General features: G+C 58.0%; 1 protein-coding gene across 3 annotated transcripts in view; it reads right to left on the bottom strand.

The window, feature by feature from the left end:
- Positions 1 to 8,026, bottom strand: part of KCNJ12 (potassium inwardly rectifying channel subfamily J member 12) — a 38,835-nt gene extending 30,809 nt beyond the window's left edge. For 2 of the 3 annotated variants that reach the window (XM_027974746.3, XM_004012746.6), the window contains exon 1: positions 6,285 to 6,567. The gene's annotated coding sequence lies outside the window, so the exon portion shown is untranslated. Of the gene's footprint in view, positions 1 to 6,284; positions 6,568 to 7,911 lie in introns of those variants that run through there. The other variant, XM_060394846.1, reaches the window with a different exon arrangement.
- Positions 8,027 to 18,310: the final 10,284 nt, after the last annotated feature.

Below are 18,310 nucleotides of genomic sequence, written 5' to 3'. Positions count from 1 at the left end.
GGCCCCCCACCACCCGCAGGGCTTCAGAGGAGCAACCTGGCCAGTGCTTCCCCTTCAGGGTCAGGCACCACACTGGCCTCAGCCTCGAATTTGTCCATGCTGGGCCACACGGTCCTTGAAGGCATGGACAGCCCAGGTCTGACTGCAGCAGGGTGACCTACCCATGGGTGCTAAGCCAGGGCTCCACCCTGGGCCCCTGGAACCAGGATTTCTGAGGGTGGAGCCAGATCTGGATTCTCCAACTGCTGCCCAAGGGGGCTGAGGAAGGAGGTATCCCAGCAAAGATCCAATACACCTCCCAAAGCCAACATACACCAATTCTGCAAATTCCAGGTTCTCTGTCCCAAAGAGGCCACAACCACAACTCAGAGCCCACTGCCTGGGAACTTGGGTGGCTGTGCATTCCTAGATTCCACAGCTAAGATTCCATGGTTCCAAGGCTCTGACAGCCCTCAAGCCAACACCATCAAAGGAGATAGGATGAAGCCCCAGGGGAGGGGGCCTGGGGCACCAGCATGGACAGCAGGGAGGGAAGATGAGAAACATGGAAACGGGAATGGGGAGAGGGACACAGGGCGCTGCCGACATGTGCTGGTGAAGCACTCGGACAACCCAGAAAGTTCTCTACTGACAGTCACCTCAAGTGCATGTAGCTTCGTGGTAGGGGTGAGGGGAAGACAAAGTTTGAGAAAAAGAAATTCACTTCTATCCTTAAAATTGTCTGATGCTTTACTATGAGCATGTAACACTCTTGTCATAAAAAGCTGTGATAATTAGCAGAAGAATATGACAAAGTCTACGCTTCCTTAAGTGTCTGTTCACTTGTTTCATTATCCCCCCCAACCGAGACATCAGTTCCCAGGCCCCAGCCCCAGGCACAGGGCATAGCAATGATGCTTGCTGGAGACTTAACTGTCAGAAGAATGAATAATGCTGAATTCTGAGTTCCTCAAGGCCTGTGTCACTAAAACTCACCCATCGGAGACCTCCAGGGCTCTTTGAGAACAGAAAGAGAGCCCAGCAAGGATAGCGAGATCCAGGGGCCCATCCCGAGGGTGTCATGTGAGAGGGGCTCCAGGGCCCTGCCCACACCCTGCCTCCACAAGATCATGGCCAGGCCCCTGGGAAGCCCGACCTCTCAGCCCCCACCTGCCCCCAGATCCCAGCTCCTGCAGAAGTCACCAGCATTCATCCTCCTCTGCCCTCCCAGTGACAGTGACCCAGAGAGGCACCTCTGGTTCTGGAAAGAGGCCAGATGAAGCCAGCTCCCCTTGGCACCCCTGGCCCAGCTTGGCCTGGAACCAAGAGCCCAGAGGCACAGGGTCGGGGCAGGGGGTGGTGTGACTGCTACCACCCAGAATGCCAGCTGCTGGCAGAGATTTATTTTTGCTTTAAGTGCTGGGGAATTGCAGGCTGGAGCGGCCAACTCAGGGGGCTTGGGTTGCAGCTGGAAGGAGAGGAGGTGGGCGGGGAGCGGGGGCACACAGCCCCTCCCTGACCTTGGCCATCGGCTGTTCAAACACACACACAGAGCTCAGTACCTCGCTATCTCCACGTTCCCCCCACTCACCCACCCAGCCTAGCTCTCCAAGGGATGCCTCCAAGATGCTGTGAGAAGGCTTTAGGGGCAGAGGGTCTCAACTGCTTGCCCCCAACTCTGCTCCTAGAGAGACCTGCCACCTCCAGCTGGGGCTGTCCCTCTCAGGCCACAGGCTCCCCACTCCCACAGTGGGCATGTCCCACCGTCCTCTCCCCCAGGACGCCCCCACAGTTGGGGACCATGGCCACAGTGAGCTGGTGGGACCAGGCTGTGTCCCAGAGGTGAGCTCAGGAGACGAGCACTCAAGGTACTAACACTCCAAGGGAGATCGAAAGGAAACAAGACAAACACGAGGGACCGCTTTGCCCAGGGGCCCGAGAGGCAAGACCTGAAGGTGATGAGGGCAGAGTCAAGCGGACATCTGCAGGGGAGTGTCGGGGCAGGAGCTGGCCTGCATGCTGGAGGTGCAGAGGGGAGGCAGCAGCATGGCCTGAGGGGAAGAGGAAGCGAAGGCACAAGGAGGACCAGTCTGCAGGGCCCAGTGGACCAGGATGAGAAGGGTCCAGAGCCCAGACCCCAGGGGCCACGCAAAGAGGGCCACGTGTGGTGCTACCTGACTAAAGGCTAATTCGGGGCCCAGGGCCCCCACAGCCTCATGCAGCCTTTGCAGCCGCCACTTCAGCAGCTGGGCAGGAAGACGGAGCAGCGGGACACAGGTGGGGTGAGCGGAGGCAGTGGAGCGGGGAGGAGACTTGCCTGCCCTTGCTGGGCCTCAGTTTCCCCACCTGTCCAAGTGGAGGAAGGTGTCAGGGGAGGGGCAGTTGCGCCGGTGTCACTCACAGCAAAAGCCCCAGCACCAGCCCACACCCTATGCCACGGAGCCCCTCCACTCCACACCCCATTTGGTTTAGGACCCCCAGAGGCACACACAGAGGCTCACATTTCACTGTCCCGTCCTGGGCATCTCAGAAGCCTCCCCGCCTGGTGCTTTGATCCCACTTCACAGATGACAGACTGAGGCCCAAGAGGAGAAGTGACTCGCCACAGTCAGACCACCGGCTGCATTTGCCCCAGTTGTCTGCCCCAAAGTCTCTCCCGAAATAAGGAGATCCTTGAGGGCAAAGGCCGGGTCTCCATTTACTCAACACCCATTTATGAATCACCTTCTGAATGCCAGACACTGCACTGGGGCCACAGCTCAGCAGAGAGCACCAGAGTCTCCACCCCAGGAGCACACTTCTGCTGAGGCTCTGCAGCAGAGAAAGCAGCCCAGACCCAGACCCGCTGAACATTTACAGAGCTCCTACTGCATGCAAGGCCTTAACCAGGCCCTGAGGACACAGCAACCTGGGAGCTGGGATGGCGGGCAGGCACCAGGCCCTGTAGGGGAGCAGCCCTGGGTGCAGGAGCCGCCACAGTCAGCCTGGCGCAGAGACGTGTCTGGGCGGGGTATCTGGGGGATGCAGGAAGGTGGGCTCTGGGTCGCAGCCACGTTCCAGTCTCTCCGGGAGCCTCCCTGGGACTCAAAAGCTACTGCCACCCTCTGCACTGGCTGACCATTAGGAAATTAAATCAGCTGGCAGAGTGCTGGGCCCTCAGCCAGTGCCCAGTGAGGGCTCCAATTCTGCTCTCGGCCCCAGATCCTCTGGAAAACCCGCCTGCCTGAGCCTGGCCTCACCCCCACCCCCAACCCCATCCCCACCCCCACGGCTTCTCTGAAGCCTCTGAGCCTCCTGCCCTGCCCGCAGCCCAGTTTCAGGCTGGCTCTCTTTCATCTCTGGCCTTCCCCTGGCTGTCTCCCTACCACACGGCCAAATTCCTCTGGAGCAGCCATCCTGTGGACCAAGCCCACACCCACAGCACCTTCCAAGTGGCCAGCCCAGCCTCCACCCACTTGCGGTCCATAAGCTGCCTCCCCTAACCCCTCCTCCAGGTCAGCGGTGGCAAGGCTCCAGCTGCAGCCCCAGGGGCGGGGCAGGTGTGCCCAGTGTCACTCACAGCAAAAGCCCCAGCAGGGGCCCAGCAACGCGAACAAGGTGAACCCAGTCAAAGGACAGCCAGCCGGAGCTGGGAGGAGCAGGCTTAGAGTGGGATTCAGGTGGGCCCTGAGGGGGCTCCAGCAGCCTCCTGCCTGGAGCCAGACAAGGGCCACAGAGGTTTCTGGGAGTGACACTGCATTTGCTTCCACTCCAGACACTGTGCCAAGGCTCCGGGTGCCATGCTTGGTGCTGCCAGCCATGGCCCAGGGCACCTGAGGCCTCGCCAGGCCAGAGGAATCTGCCCACAGCCAAGCCGGTCCCAGCGCTTCACAAGTACAGGCGCTGCTCTCACTGTGACCGCTGTTACTGTTATCACTGCTGTTGCTACTTCTTCACTGCCTCAGGGCCACCAGCGTTACCTTGTCCCGTTTGGGCAGTCTTGAGAGGAGGGACAGGAAACCCAACAGGGCAGCCCTCTGGCCTAGGGAGAGCAAGGTGGAGTTTTACGCTCAAGCTCCTGACAAGCTGTGTGGCTCTGCGCAAGATCTTACCCCTCCCTGGGCACCTTTTCCTCCCAGTACAGCACAGTTCACTGAACATCCTTCCACCAGGCACATATCTCAGGGGGTCCCCTCCTGAGCAACCTGAAGCCCAGTGGGGGTCTGACACGGCAGTCGGGCATGGGAGGAGGCCCAGGGAGAGACCAACAAAGTCAGGATCTGCCCCTTTCACCAAGGGAGGGTCCATCCCACTCAAGGCTAGGGAGGGGCTCTGCTCCACCCTCACCTGGACAGGGAGCACAAGGCAAGGTCTGGGACCGGGAATTCAGATGTGCCAGGCGTGTCCCAATCACAGTGGTAAAGAATCCACCTGCCAGTACAGAAGACCCAGGTTTAATCCCTGGGTGGGGAAGATCCCTTGGAGAAGGAAATGGCAACCCATGCCAGTATTCTTGCCTGGAGAATCCCATGGACAGAGGAGCCTGGCAGGCTACAGCCCATGGGGTAACAAAGAGTTGGACATGACTGGGCACACAAACATATACACACACAGGTGTTTGTAAACACCCAGCATTTGTAGAATGCCCAGTGCATGCCCTTAGCAGTACATCAGTAGAGAAGAGGGCCCTCTGCTGCTGTCCAGCATACTGGTGCCCCCTTCTTGTCCCCAAGGATGCTCAAGCAAGCCCCTCCCCCTTGCACCCTGCTCTCTCTTGGGGTCTTGGCCCCACATGGTGGAAGCCCCCTTTCTGGAGCTGCCAAAACCCAGCCCCCTACCTGGAAGGGAGGGGCTGCCTGAAAGCTGAGGGGCAGATTTTGCTGGGGAGTTTCTTTGGGATGGGAATCCAGCACGAGGTGGGGGCTGCTCTTCTCACAACGGAGGAGGAAGCATGCCGCAGGTAGGCCAGAAACCCCCCACTCCATGGGTTGTCCCCTCCCTGGCCCTCCCTGGCCACATGGTGGCGGCGGGACGGAGACCTGTGGTAAGGCACTGCAAAGGAGCAAACTAGCACAAGGGGAGGCTGGGGTCCAAGTCGGGCAGCAGCCAGGGCCTGGCTGTCCTTTGCACCTAGGGAGCAGGTGAGGGGTAGGCCAGAGGCTACCACCTTCTGGGTTCACACCTTCGAGGAGGTGGCTGCTGATTTCAAAGGCGTGTGGGCGCTTCTGTGCTCCCAGGAAACGGAGCCTGAAAACCCCCGGCTGTGGGACGGAACATGGATATGGGGGACAGGAGGTCCCCAGCACTTTATTCCAGGGCCCGTCCTGGGCACGGGAGAGCAGAGAAGAAGCGGGCAGTGGTCCCAGGCAGTGCAGTGCTCCGGGAGGATGAGCAGCCCGGGAAGCAGGGTGGCCAGGTCCTAGCAGATCCAGGCCGTGGGGAGGCGGAACTAGAGACCACCTCCAAAGAGACACTTTCCTGTGCCCTCCCTTTCTGAACACAGGTGTTTAAATATTCACATGACATGTGCACACTCGTCAGAACAGGCCTCGAATCCCAACTGAAGCTCCACAGGAGCTCTGCACCCAGCTGCTCTCTCCGGGGCCCCTCCCCGCTCCCCAGGACGTCCAGAGCAGACCGCAGCACGGTGAGGGGACCCCGGCCCTGAATCCGCCGGGCTTCTCAGCCAAGGCCCCCGCTCCGCGATCAAGGCCGGTTTCTAAAAGCAAAGGAAAAAAAGAAAAAAAAGGTGCTCCTGGACTCGCTGGCTAGCTCACTCGCCAGCGGAGAACACCGTTTCCAGAATGTTTTTGCTCCATTAAAGCACAGAAGATGGGAAAGAGAGCCGACTCCAAGGACCCGCAGCCCTTGGGCCTGGGGGCATTTTCCTGGCCTTCAGTAGTCCGCGCTCCCCTCCGCATCCCGACCCGGGTCGGGGGGTCTCCGGAGAAGGTCATGAGTAAGACTGACGCTGCCCACGAAAGTGCCTTCCCACGCTCCCTCCCGAATCTTTTCGTGCAAGTCGTCCAGAAGGGGACCGTGGGCGCCTCAAAGTTTCCCGGAGCGCCCCCAGGACGAAGGTTAGCAAGAAGCGAAGTTCCTTGGTGGCGGCGGCTGGAGACATGGCAGGGGAGAAAAGCTTGCAGTCAGCATTTCCTCCGATAGCTCATCAGGGAGGGGGAGAAAGGGGGAAAAAAGGAAAAAACAGAAAACGAGAGGACGAACCAAGCCCGCCGTCCCACCTGCCCTGCTGCGGCACCCTCTCTTGCTCGGTCGGCCCGGGAGGGGACCTGCGGGGAGCTGGAACCGAGCCCCCGGGCGCTTACCTCGGTCAGTGCCCTGGGCACTGCGCGCTCCGCGTCCTCCGAGCTCCGGGCGGCTGTTCCTGACCCCGGCAGCCGCCGCGCTGCCTGCATCGCTGCCGCCGCCTCAGGGCAGCCCCCGGGGGCGCTCCATGCTGAGGGGCGCGTCCGTCTGGGCCGCCGATCGCCCCGGTCCAGCCGCGGGTCGGGGGCGCGCGCCTGGACGGCGCCCCCGGTTGCGGGGCGCACGCTCCGATCGGCGCGGTTGGCTTCCGTCCCTCAGTCCGGCGGCTCGTGCGGCCGATCCAACCCCTCCCCCGCCTGCTGCTATCTGATCCCAAGCTGGGCCCGGCGCGCTCCCCTACGCCCAGGCGCCCCGCGCCTCCACGCCCGCTCCGGCCGCTCGCCCTCAGCTACGGTTCCGCGGGAGGCGGTGGCAGAGGCAAGGCCCGGAGAAGGCGGGGAGAGTGGAATGGAGGGCGAGGAGGCGGCAGGAGACTGAGGCTCGGCGCGCTCCCAGCTCCGCGCCCGGCTGTCACCAGAACCCAGCTCGGCAACAACTCTAACTCTCAGCCGAGAGCACTCCCGCTCTGCGCCGCTCCGCCGCCGCCCCCGCCCACGAGACCCAGGCCTGACCGGGCGTCCCTGGCCCCTGCCCCCCTCCACACACAGACACACCACCAGCCACTTGCGCACTGGAGCGCGCGCGCGAGCGTGCACACGCGCGCGCACACACACATACACACACACAGGCGGAGGCATGTCCTCCCAGGGACCCACACAGGTGCATGGCGAAGGCACACAGAGCCAAGTACACGAGCTCCGGCGTCTGGATCCACACATGCAGAATGCACGCCGTGACATACATGACGGTTGCAGGTGCGCAGGTGCACAGGTGCGATAAACACTCCTTCTTCCACGTGCAGGCTGGTGGCTGCAGGAGGGCACCTGTGCACAGATCTCAGCTTGCACATTCCCATGGACTCCTTGCCCGTTGCACACCAGGCGTGCACACTCGGACACACATATTTCCCCCTCTTTAATAGAATTTCTCCCCTCATCTTGTGCTCTGCTTGACTCTTCCTCTCTCCTGCTTTCTCTCTGTGCTCCTCCCCCTGCCCTCTTTCTCGGAGGACCTGACCCCCATGTGACCCTCTTCTCTTGCCACCCCTGCCTCTGCCTCTTCCCAGCCTGTTCCCACAGGCTTGCCCTTCAAGCCTCCTGGGGCCTATTGTCTGGGCCTCAGATCTCTCAGCCATTGGCAAGGCCCAGGCCTTTCATCCCGGCACACAGACCTGCCCTGCTGGACCTTGGCCTAAAAGGGAGACCCCGTTTTATCACCAGTCTGAACCCTTGCTCAGCTCAGGGGCCACAGATTTGGGCCAAGGAGACAGGTCTGTGCCCAGAGCAGCCGCCTCAAAGAGCTCTCCGGCCCCTCAGCCTCCAGCTCCCCCTTTAATGTGAAATATAATTATGTGTCTGCACAGCAGGGAGACTGGCTGCAGGATTCTAACCAAGGAGGATGGCTTTCTGGCCACCGCCCAGATTGCTGGCGGCTCAGACAGAGCGGTCTACAGGCCCCACCAGCCCCAGGCTCCTAGCCCCAGGCAGCTGGCGGTTCGGCCTGGCCAAGGCCACCCAGAAAACTCACCCCAGGCTGTCCAGAGTTGGAGCCACACCAGGTCTTCTGCCCAGCGGTGGTGACAGATCCCCTCACCTCCCTGTGCCTCACTCTCCTCACCCGGGTCGTGCAGCTACAGTGAGGACTGTGACCAAGCATACCCAACACCCTCAGCAGGCTCACAGTGGAACGCTGACCGAGCGCTGGCTCACAACCATGCTCCACTGTTACCACGACACTGGCCCTGTTTCACGAGTTCAGAAGTATATCTGCCCCCAGACTGAGCGCCCTTGCCTTGACAGCTTGCAGCGGAGAGAAGGGGCATCCCAGGAGATCCCAGCCACAGCCCCTCCCCCCGCCCACTGGCACTTGGTGTCCTGGTTTTCTCCTGCTCCCTGGGGACCAAAGGCTCTCAGGAAACTTTTCCTTGCTCTCCCTCATGGTGACCAAGGAGGGAAGTGGCTCAGTTTCCCACCCTCCCCTGCCCAGGTTCCCAGAAGACAGAGAACAGAGTACCACCCTAGGAGGAAGGGGCCCAAGACACCCAGGGTCCCCAGAGGAGCCAAGACACCTCTCAGCTGGGAGACAGTTCCAGCAAACAGTCTCAGCTGAGGAATAGACAGGAATACCTTGGATCAACTGTGTGTCGAACTCAAGCAGTTCTTGGGACAAGGGCACCCTCAGCACCAAGTACAGAGCCCCCACCCAGAGGGCCAGTCGCAGAGCTAGTCAGCCGGACCCCGGGGCCTCAGCCTCCCCCAGAAACTTTATCAGAAGCATTTCCCAGAGAAGCCGGCATCTTCCCAAGGTCATCCAGCAGAGGTATAAGCCTGACTCCTCAGGCTCTGCAACTCCCTCCTGACCTGCCTGCCAGGTAGGAACTCAATTCCTAACCTAATCACACCCACCAGCAGCCACTATGGGCCCTTGGCTGGGCAACAAAGGTCACCAGCTTCCCTGGGGAGGCACTCCCATGTCCAGATGCAAGCACTGTCTACCTGTGGGCAGAGAGCTCATGACCCTTCCAGGGCACTGCCCACAGCAGAGGGGGGCCTCACGCCTCCTGATGTGGAGGGGACCAAGCAGGGCCAGGTGGGGGAACTTCGGCTCACCCTGTGAGGCAGGTCCCACTTTCTTCTCTGTAAAACAAACCCCCTCCCACAGCTGTGTGAGAAGCCAGTGAGATGAGCAGGACCTTTGGCTACAGCCAGCCCTTCCCAGCACACCTTACTCTGAAATACTCTTCTCTCCTCCAGGGTGGGGCCCAGGCCCTCCCAGCCTTGAGTGGGGCACACAGTAGCTGTTGAAGAAACATTTGCTGAGCTGGGCACTCTCAGAGCCACAGACAAGCCAGAAGGGCAAAAAGCCCCTTGGCCCAATTGAGCTGCTCCTTTATTTAAGAAGTGTGAGGCCCAGAGACTAGGGGCTGCTCCTGAGCCATAAGGAGCAGGGGTGTGTGAGGAGGGGACCCCACAGGCTGGGGTTTACTGGGCTGAGTGGCCAGCAGGCTCAGAGCTGCCAGCTCCTGTAACACTGGCATCTTAATATGACAATACCAGCGTCAATTAACCAGTGACTGGGATGTGAAAACCAGGCAGTGCCTCACTGGTACCTTGCCCTGCAGGCTGCCGCCCTGAGGCTCCCAAGGTTCCTCTCAGTGTCACAGTCCCAGGAACTGCCTCCTCTCAGGAACCTGCCCAGGTCTCTCCTTCCTCAGCAGGAAACCCTCAAAACATACAAGGGGCTCACAGCCACCCAGGGCAGGACAGAGAACCAAAGTCCCAGTGCTCCGCACCCTCAGCCTCCCTGTTTCCGACACACTGCCTGGCCATCCAGGCCTCAGACGCCACCAGCTTGGTTCTGCTGCTGAGCCCTCCTCCCAGGTTGTTCTTCCTTCAGGGGCACCTCAGGGCACCTCTTGGCGAGGCCCGCCCACAGGCTCTCTTCCCCTGTTTTGCTTTCTTCCCAGCAGGCCACTTTCTGCAGAATCTTATTTACTGTCGGTCTCCTCCAAGGTATGTCAGCTGTATGAGGGCAGGGAGAGCCTGCTCACAGCCCACAGCCCCAGAACAGTAGGAAGGGATTGCCTGGGGAGGATGTGACAGGTGTGCAGGCTGAGGCTAAGGTCCTCTGTCAGGGGTACTGTGGAGACATGACTGCAGGGAGAGGTCCAGAAAGAGACAGCTGGGAGCTCCTGGCCATGCATTCCCCTGTCCCCAGGCACCTGCAGGCCCTGAGCTGACCCTCAGCATCTATCTGATGAGAACAGAACTCCAGGAACGGAGGGCAGCCCTGGAAACAGGACACTGAGTCCTGCCCAGCCGGTCAGGAAGCAGGCATTGATCTCAGCCTGGAGCGGGCTGGCTGACGTCTCCCTCCCACAGGCTCTGCACTCAGCCTCCTCCCCATGCTGCCCCGCGGCTGCAGCTGTCTGGAGGTCAGGGGGCAGCACCAGGGTGAAGGCCACTCCATCCAGTGTTTCCTGTCCTCTGGGCAGGTGCCATACTGGCTGGGCCACTTAGGAGGCCTCGGTGGTCCACATCCTCCCACTGTTTGGGCCCGTCTCCTGAGAATCTTACCCAGGCCAACCCTGTGCCCTCTGCCACCTGCTTGCTGGAGGGATGGCTGGAACCACAGTGAGCCCAGAATACAAGTGACCCACGCCTGGCTGTGAGCTTTACTGTGATTGGTTGGGGGTGGACATGTGATTGAAGCCAACCAATGAGAACCAGCCCCAAGACTTTAAATTACTGGGTGATGACCTCTGTCCCCAGGGGCTGCTACGGACACGTTTGCCCCACTGTGGGCTCAGCCCACCTGAGAGGACCCCCTCCCAGAGGAATGCAGAGGTGAAAGTGCAAAAAACTGACTCCAGACGTGGCCGTGGGAGCCCCGTTAGAGCAATCCCTGGGCTCTGCTCCTAGCGTCAAGGGGTTGCTGAGGGGGTAAGCAGTCCAGCAAGGCCTCCACACCACCCCCAGACTTCCCGAACCCCTCTCTCCTCCTCCTTGGCAGAACCGTGTGGGTCCAAGACCTTCTCCCTTCCTCCGGAGGGGCTATGACCTGCAGGTCCAGACCGACAGGGATAAAGGGCAACAGAGGAGGGGAGGGAAGCCGCTTCAGCTCTCACAGTTAAAAACTGCTTTCCCCAAGGAGACCTCCCTGCTGGGATAATCCACCCAGTGGGCACTGCCTGCGCCCATTGCAGTCTCCACAGGGGCCGTCACCCACCTACGGAGCCTCTGCCCCAGGACCAGCCCCCCACCCCTCCCTCCTCAAAAGGGGGCGGGGCTGGAGCCGTCTGCCTCCATCTCCTCTCTTCTGAACTGGGCCTGACTCCGAAATAAAGGTAGACCTGTAAGGCCAGACAAGGAGAGTGAATTGGCCAAGCCACCATCTCCACTTCCTCACCAGCCCCCGGAGGATCAAGAAGCAGAACAGGGCCTATTACATGATCCTATTTATGTTAAGAACGCTACAGTTAGATTTGCATCAGCAAAGCAAAACTTCTGGAGGTCTGGAGCCTTTTCCCCTCACTCACTTCCGTGTGGAGGAAAATGTCCACCCTGCTTCCTGAGTTCTCTGGGCTCAGGCCAGCCTGGAGGGTCCCTGCCCCTGCAGCAGCCCCCACCAGACCCCTCAGCAGGAGCTCAGCCTCCACCCTGAGGAACCAAAGTGGTTTGCACAGTACAACAGGTGGGTTTCAGGGCTGGTCGTTTTTGTTTGTTTTTTCTTTTTAATTTTGTGCAGAAAGCATTTATCACTTCAGCATTTTTTAAGTCAAGTTATCTTGTAAATGTAATAAAGTGACAGGGTGGACAAGGCTCCCTGGTGTCCTAAGGTCCCATCTCAGGGATCAGCCTGGGTGGAAGCACCTATATAAGGAGCACCCGCAGCCTGGGCTCTTAACAGGGGCAGGGCTGGGGTGGAGGGAGGGAGGAGACTTGGTTCCTGCCCTCTCCTCCGACACCTCTGTGTCCTCTGCTGTGGAGCAGGTGCAGTGAGACCCAGGTATAGTGCCCAGCACCTGGGTGGCCCTCAGATGCTTCACTGGAAGAGCAGACAGAAGACGCGGCTCTCCCAGCAGAGTAGGGGCTCCCTCGGCCTTGCTGGTGCCCCGTCCTCCCAGGCTGGGTCCCACGCCTGCCCCAGGCACCCACAGCCTGCCAGCTGCCCACACCACATCATTGTCCTTCTCCAAGCCTGATTCTCCCTCAGACGAGGGGCTCCTCAAGAGCAGAGGGGACTTCCCCCCTCCCTTTCCCCAAACACATTCCCCTTCCAGCTCGGATATCTCCCTCTCCATTGCATCAGAACCACCTCCAGCCTGGGTCACCTCCCTGCCTGCAGCCAGGCTCTGACATTTCAATCATGGTCTGGCTACCACTGGCCAAGTTAAGAAGACACATCCCTTGATGCTGGGGATTCATCCCACACCCGGGGAGGTGAGGAGCACACAGTTTTGGGGAATGAGGACCATGCTCTGGTCTGGAAGGACAAGGGTCTGGAAGTGCCACAAGACAGCACTCAGTAGGTGCTCGATAAATATTTGCTGAATGAACCTAATGGGGCAAATTCTTTAAGACACAGTGAAGAAGCAACATGCAGAAGAGACGGGATTGGATGTCATCAGTGTCTGTTGCTTAAGCAGGGTGTATGCGCACAGACAACCTAGGACACCTTCTGGAAAGACACCAGGAACTGACTCCCCAGAGAAGGATCAGGAGGTTAGGGGCAGGAGGGAGATGTGCTGTTCTCTGTGGGTCAGTTATGCCTTTACACCACCTTCAAGGGTTCCATGCGCACCCCCACAACCACCACCACACACACATCAATTCATTAAAAATAGCCCAGGGACTTCCCTGGTAGTCCAGTGGTTGGCAGTCTGCCTTAGAGTGCTGGAGACATGGGTTCGATCCCTGGTCCAGAAAGATTCCACATGCCGCAGGGCAACTAAGCCTGGGTCAAAACTACTGAAGCCCGCATGCCCCGGAGCCCATACTCCACAACAAAAAGAAGCCACTGCAAGGAGAAACTGCATGCCCGCAATTAGAGAGTAGCCCCTGCTCCCTGCAAATAGAGAAAGCCCTCCCACAGCAAGGAAGACCCAGCATAGCCAAAAATAAATAAAAGCTGGAGGGGAGAAGGGGCTCCCTGCTGCCCAGGAGGCTGGTCCAGAGAGCCATCCTGACCCCCCTACCCCCCACCCCCTGCCGCTCCTTCCTGTGAGTGCTCCTTCCGGCTCCAGATTCCCCGTGGAGCTGCCCAACCCCGTCCTGTCTGTGGTGATTAATAAACACTCTGTGATGACCTAAATCTCGCAGAAGCTCCTTGGGGACAGCTTCGCCCTGTGCCAGGGGCCAGGAGGAGCTGCTGCTCTGAGGGACGGGAGTGCGTGGTTCCCCAGTGGTCTGTAGGGGCCTGCACACCTGTGCCTGCCCTGTTCTCTTGGCCCAGTGCTACCCCTACTGGCATCTTGGCCACAGGCTCAGAGCTGGAGGGAACTCTGCCCCCAGACTGGCCCATCCACAGCTGGGGACAGTTAGTACCGCCTCCATTTAAAATCCATTAGCCTAGGGATGGGGACGACAAACGCAGAATCAACTATACATCCTTAGAGCCCAGCCCAGCCCCAGGGAACATCCCTCTGTGAACACAGAGAGTTCAGTAATGACCACAAGTTCTGCGGTTAGATAGGCTTGGATTAAAATCCTGATACCATCACTTACAAGCTGAGTAACCTTGGCTGGGTTACTTAACTTCTCTGTGCCCTAGTTTATTCCTCTGCACAATGGGGACCATACTAGTGCCTACCCTGCAGGCACTATGGTAAGGATGTGCCATGTGTACTTAGCTGCTTCAGTTGTGTCTGACTCTTTGCGACGCTATGGACTATAACCCACCAGGTTCCTCTATCCATGGAGATTCTCCAGGCAAGGATACTGGAGTGGGTTGCCATGCCCTCCTCCAGGGGATCTTCCCAGTCTCAGAATCAAACCCAGATCTCCCACATTGCAGGCAGATTCTTTACTGTCTATGCCACCAGGGAAGTGGTAAGGATAAGACACAGAAAAATCACTCACCCAGTGTCTGGCACAGTGCAAAGCCTCCATAAAGACCAGTGATCGTCACTTGTCACCATCCATCACTGAATGTGGCATTATTATTGCTGCTGTTCTTCCTGGCAGAGAGGGTGGGAGCAGGCAAAATGTCAGGGATGGACTTGGGCCCACGTGTTTGAATGGGGAGAGTATCACTATTTTTACCAAGCACAGCTGAAATCTAGCATTTCCTTCGGCTGTAAATTGAAGCAGCAAAGCCTGGTATCTGCAGTAGCAGTAGATGAAATAGTAGTACTTCATCACCAAGAAGAGTCACAGAAGCCCTCATATCCCACCCTTGGGGCTGGGGGTATGTCATTTTTGTTCATCTCTGGCCCCAAAGTGTGGTTGAGATGAAATGTGCTGCTCAGCTTTATCATCATTGTGTGCACACAGCTCACATCTTGCCATATCACAGTGAGCTTTTTAACCTCTGTGATAACTGGCCCCGCAGGGATCCTGGATGTTAGGTGAGACATTTAAAACTAAGATTCTGAGGAGGTGTCTAAGGCACAAGAAAGGGCCAGAAAGCCCCAGAGAGGCAGTACCACAACTCTGGTCCTGGGCCTATGGCCACACACCTCAGAGCCCCAAGCTCACCCTTCCTCGAGCGCAGCTGTCTGCATAAGCTCCAAGGTCTCCTCAGGGGTCAGACCAGAAGGGGATTCTGTCCCCTGCGGTGGGGGCCAGGCAGGTGCTGTCCTTGGGGGTGCCCTAAGAGATCTCGTGCTTTCCCTGCTGGCCTTGCCATTTCCAAGTCCACCAGGGAGCCATCTTCCTCAGGTGCAGGTCCCTCCCCAGCATCCGGGCAGAGGCTCCTGACACCCCAGGAAAGCCAGAATCTCCAGCACCCAAAACCAGCACTCACAAGACGGGGTAGTGAAAGAGATGAGAGGGCCCAGGTTGGGGAAGTTGGGAGGGTGCAGGCATTGTCCACAAGGGGCTCTGTAATGGGGCAGGTGGGTGGCCTGGAGAAAGCAGCCCCTCGTCCAATTCCCAAAGCTCAGCTGAATATGGGGGCCCAGAACCCGGGCTTCTTGGGGAGGCCCCAAGACCTCACAATATTTTCAGCTCATCCTTGGGTTCAACTCACTGAATTCTCCAGGCAACCTCTCCACCCACACCCCCAGTCTCCCTGTGAAAGCATCTTGGCCTCTTTGTGTTGAGGGAAACAAGATACCAGAAAAGGCGGTGGCACCCAACTCCAGCACTCTTGCCTGGAAAATCCCATGGATGGAGGAGCCTGGTAGGCTGCAGTCCATGGGGTCGAGAAGAGTCGGACACGACTGACCGACTTCACTTTCACGCATTGGAGAAGGAAATGGCACCCCACTCCAGTGTTCTTGCCTGGAGAATCCCAGGGACGGGGGAGCCTGGTGGGCTGCCATCTCTGGGGTCGCACAGAGTCGGACACGACTGAAGCGACTTAGCAGCAGCAGCAGCAGCAGCAAACGAGATACAGAGCCCTCGAGTCTGATACCACACGGCCAAGAAGTACTGACTCCAGACTTGAGGTTCACAACAGCTGCTGCCCCTTTCCTGAAAGAGTCTCGGGGCTCAGTCCCCGGCTCGTCCTCAGGTGCCTAAAGGCCCAGCATTACAAAATGAACGGGAGCAAGGAGGGCCTTTGGGCAGAGAGAATAGAAAAGACAAACGGTTGGTGGTGGGACCAGGTGGTAGGTATGGAATCAAAGTCTCTTAGAGGCCAAAAGTCAGCCTCCTTCTGGTCCATTCTTCCTGCAGAAGAAAGAGCAACTTTTCCTACCACCAGAGCAGCTCAAAGCCGGACAGAGCTGCCAGTGGGGTAGTCAGAGCCACGTTACAAGAGGTGTGCAAGTAGCCAGGACTCTTCTGTCCTTAAGCAGCAGGCGGGGGCTGCTTCCATCTGGGGGGGCTCTGGTCAGCGTGTCGTATGTGTGTGTGTGTGTTCCTCGGGACAGGGGGCATGTCAAGTTGCGAGGGCAGTGCCCGGAGCTGGGGCACCATTGTCCAGGGATCCCTCCTGAGTCTTCCATCAAACCAGGTCTTAGGCACAAAATGCATGCAGTGAAGGAACCAAGGTGAGGAAATCCGGGGTTTTGTGTCAGCACATAGCTCACACTGGGTGAGGAGGCACTGCCCCTACCTGGGCCCCCCATCCCGGTTGGGGCCCCTTTCAGCCTTGCTGGTCTCAGGGCTCTGAAGGTTGGGCTCGAACTCACCCCCAGCATCATTTGAGGAGGACAGAGGGAGGCTGAGAAAGGATTTTTGTTGTGAGTCCTTAGTAAGTCATTTCATCTCAGACTCAGCTTTTTTCATCTCTGAAATGGGGGCATAAATGTCTCCCTCACCAAGCTGAAATGGGAATTTAATGAGATTGAGTATGTGAAATGCAGGCAGGGCGCAAAGGAATCCCTCCGTGCATCATAGCTGCTTCTTATCATCGTCATAATTGTCCTTCTCCTAGCCATCTGTTCACCCACCCATCCTCTCATCGATTGATCCATCCATCCATCTGCCTGTCTATCCAGCCACCTATTGATCCATTCATCTATCCATTGACCCTCCATCTGTCCCTCAGTTCCCTTTCTTAATCATTTACAGCGTCAGTTTTTTTATTCACCTCTCACTTCCATCTAGCTGGGAGGTTGAAGTCAGATGGAGGTGAGAGGGGAATGAAAAAACAGACGCTGTAAATGAGGAAGAAAGGAAACTGAGGGATAGACAGGTGAATGAGGACTCAGAGGGGTGGAGGCTCAGGAGGGCCTCCTCTGGAGTCTGGAGAAATCTAGACCTTTGTCTCCACGGGAGGCGGAGCTGTTACAGCTACTGTCAATAACACTGAGCCTCTCTAACACACTCAGTCCTCCATGGAGACCTGAGTGTTCCCATTTCACAGATGGGGAAGTGGAGGCCCATGGGGCGGCTCCTGGGAGCCCCCAGAAATGGTTCTTCATCAGGTTCCCATTTCCCAGCCACTGTTCCATTCCCAGACATACTTGTGAAGGCAAAATCATGATTTAAAAAATTAGTTTGAGGGGCTCCCCTGGTGGTCCAGTGGCTAAGACTCCGCACTCCCAATGCTGGGGGCCCAGGTTCCATCCCTGGTCAGGGAACTAGATCCACAGGCCGCAACTAAGGGTTCATCGGCTGCGACTAAGGATCCCAAGTGCCACAACTCCTGGTGCAGCCAAATAAATTTCCTTTAATTAATTTGAAACTTAAAATGTAATTCTAAAATGGAATTCAAAATGTTCAGCTTTTCCTCACTCACCCTGACTACCTGCCAAGGGCCAGGCTCTGCTGAGGACCGAGCTCCTGGGGATGACTGATCTCTGGCCGACCACTGTGGAAACCTTCTCGAGGGCCTGCGGGTTGGAGACCCTGATCCTTCCCGGTGCAGGTACTTCAGAATTCTGAAATTTCAGTCGAGCCTCCATCCCAGCTGAAGAGATGAGGTAACTGAGGGCCAAAGACGTACCAGGGACTCCTGCCAGCGGTGAGACACATGGGATGATTTACTGAGGAGAAAAGTTGAACCAAACCAGGAAAAAAATGACATCAAGTTCTCAAGCTGTGAGCAAAAGGAAGATGGTAGTCCAGGTAGCAGGAACCTACCAGGCCTGGTTAAGAATCAAAGCGTCTCAGGGAGAGCCAGAGGGAGACCATGAGACAAGATGAAGAGGACCATTCATCAGGGAGTTGGGACCTTATCAGGAGGGCGAGGGGGCCGGGGGAGGGTGGAGAGGCATTGAGGGTGTGAGGTTGCTGGTGACCCAGACAGAGATAAACGCTGGTCTGTCCTTCCCAGGAGGCCCTCCTTTCCGCTTAGCATGGTCAAGGAGAAAGGGTCTGTCTGCTTCTGGGATCCTCACCAAAGTGTCCCCCACAGCACCTGAAATTCCTCTGTCATGAGGGTATGAGCTTGTGGGGTAAGAGGACCCTCCTGGGCTTGCAACTTGAAGAAGCCTCCCACCCCCAGCACCAGCGCCCCCCCCACACACACCAAGTTTTCTGAGACTTGGGGTCTCTCCTCACCCTGATGGGCTTGATATAAAATAATTGAGCGTGTGTAACAGTTTTTCCCCCGTGCTGCTCAGTTGCGTCAGTCACGTCCAGCTCTTTGTGACTCCATGGACTGTAGCCCACCAGGCTCCTCTGTCCATGAGGATTCTCTAGGCAAGAATACTGGGCTGGACGGCTGTGCACCCCTCCAGAGGATCTTCCTGACCCAGGGATCGAACCCATACCTCCTGCAGCTCCTGCATTGCAGGCAGATTCTTCACCCACTGAACCACTTCCTGGAGTATCCCAATTACAACACCACTTGACATTCCTCCTCACTTGAA

This window comes from Ovis aries, chromosome 11 (genome assembly GCF_016772045.2).
Source record: "Ovis aries strain OAR_USU_Benz2616 breed Rambouillet chromosome 11, ARS-UI_Ramb_v3.0, whole genome shotgun sequence".
Taxonomy (NCBI): Eukaryota; Metazoa; Chordata; class Mammalia; order Artiodactyla; family Bovidae; genus Ovis; species Ovis aries.
The sequence above is the reverse complement of the archived record's forward strand: the minus strand, read 5'-3'. Positions and strand labels throughout refer to the sequence as shown.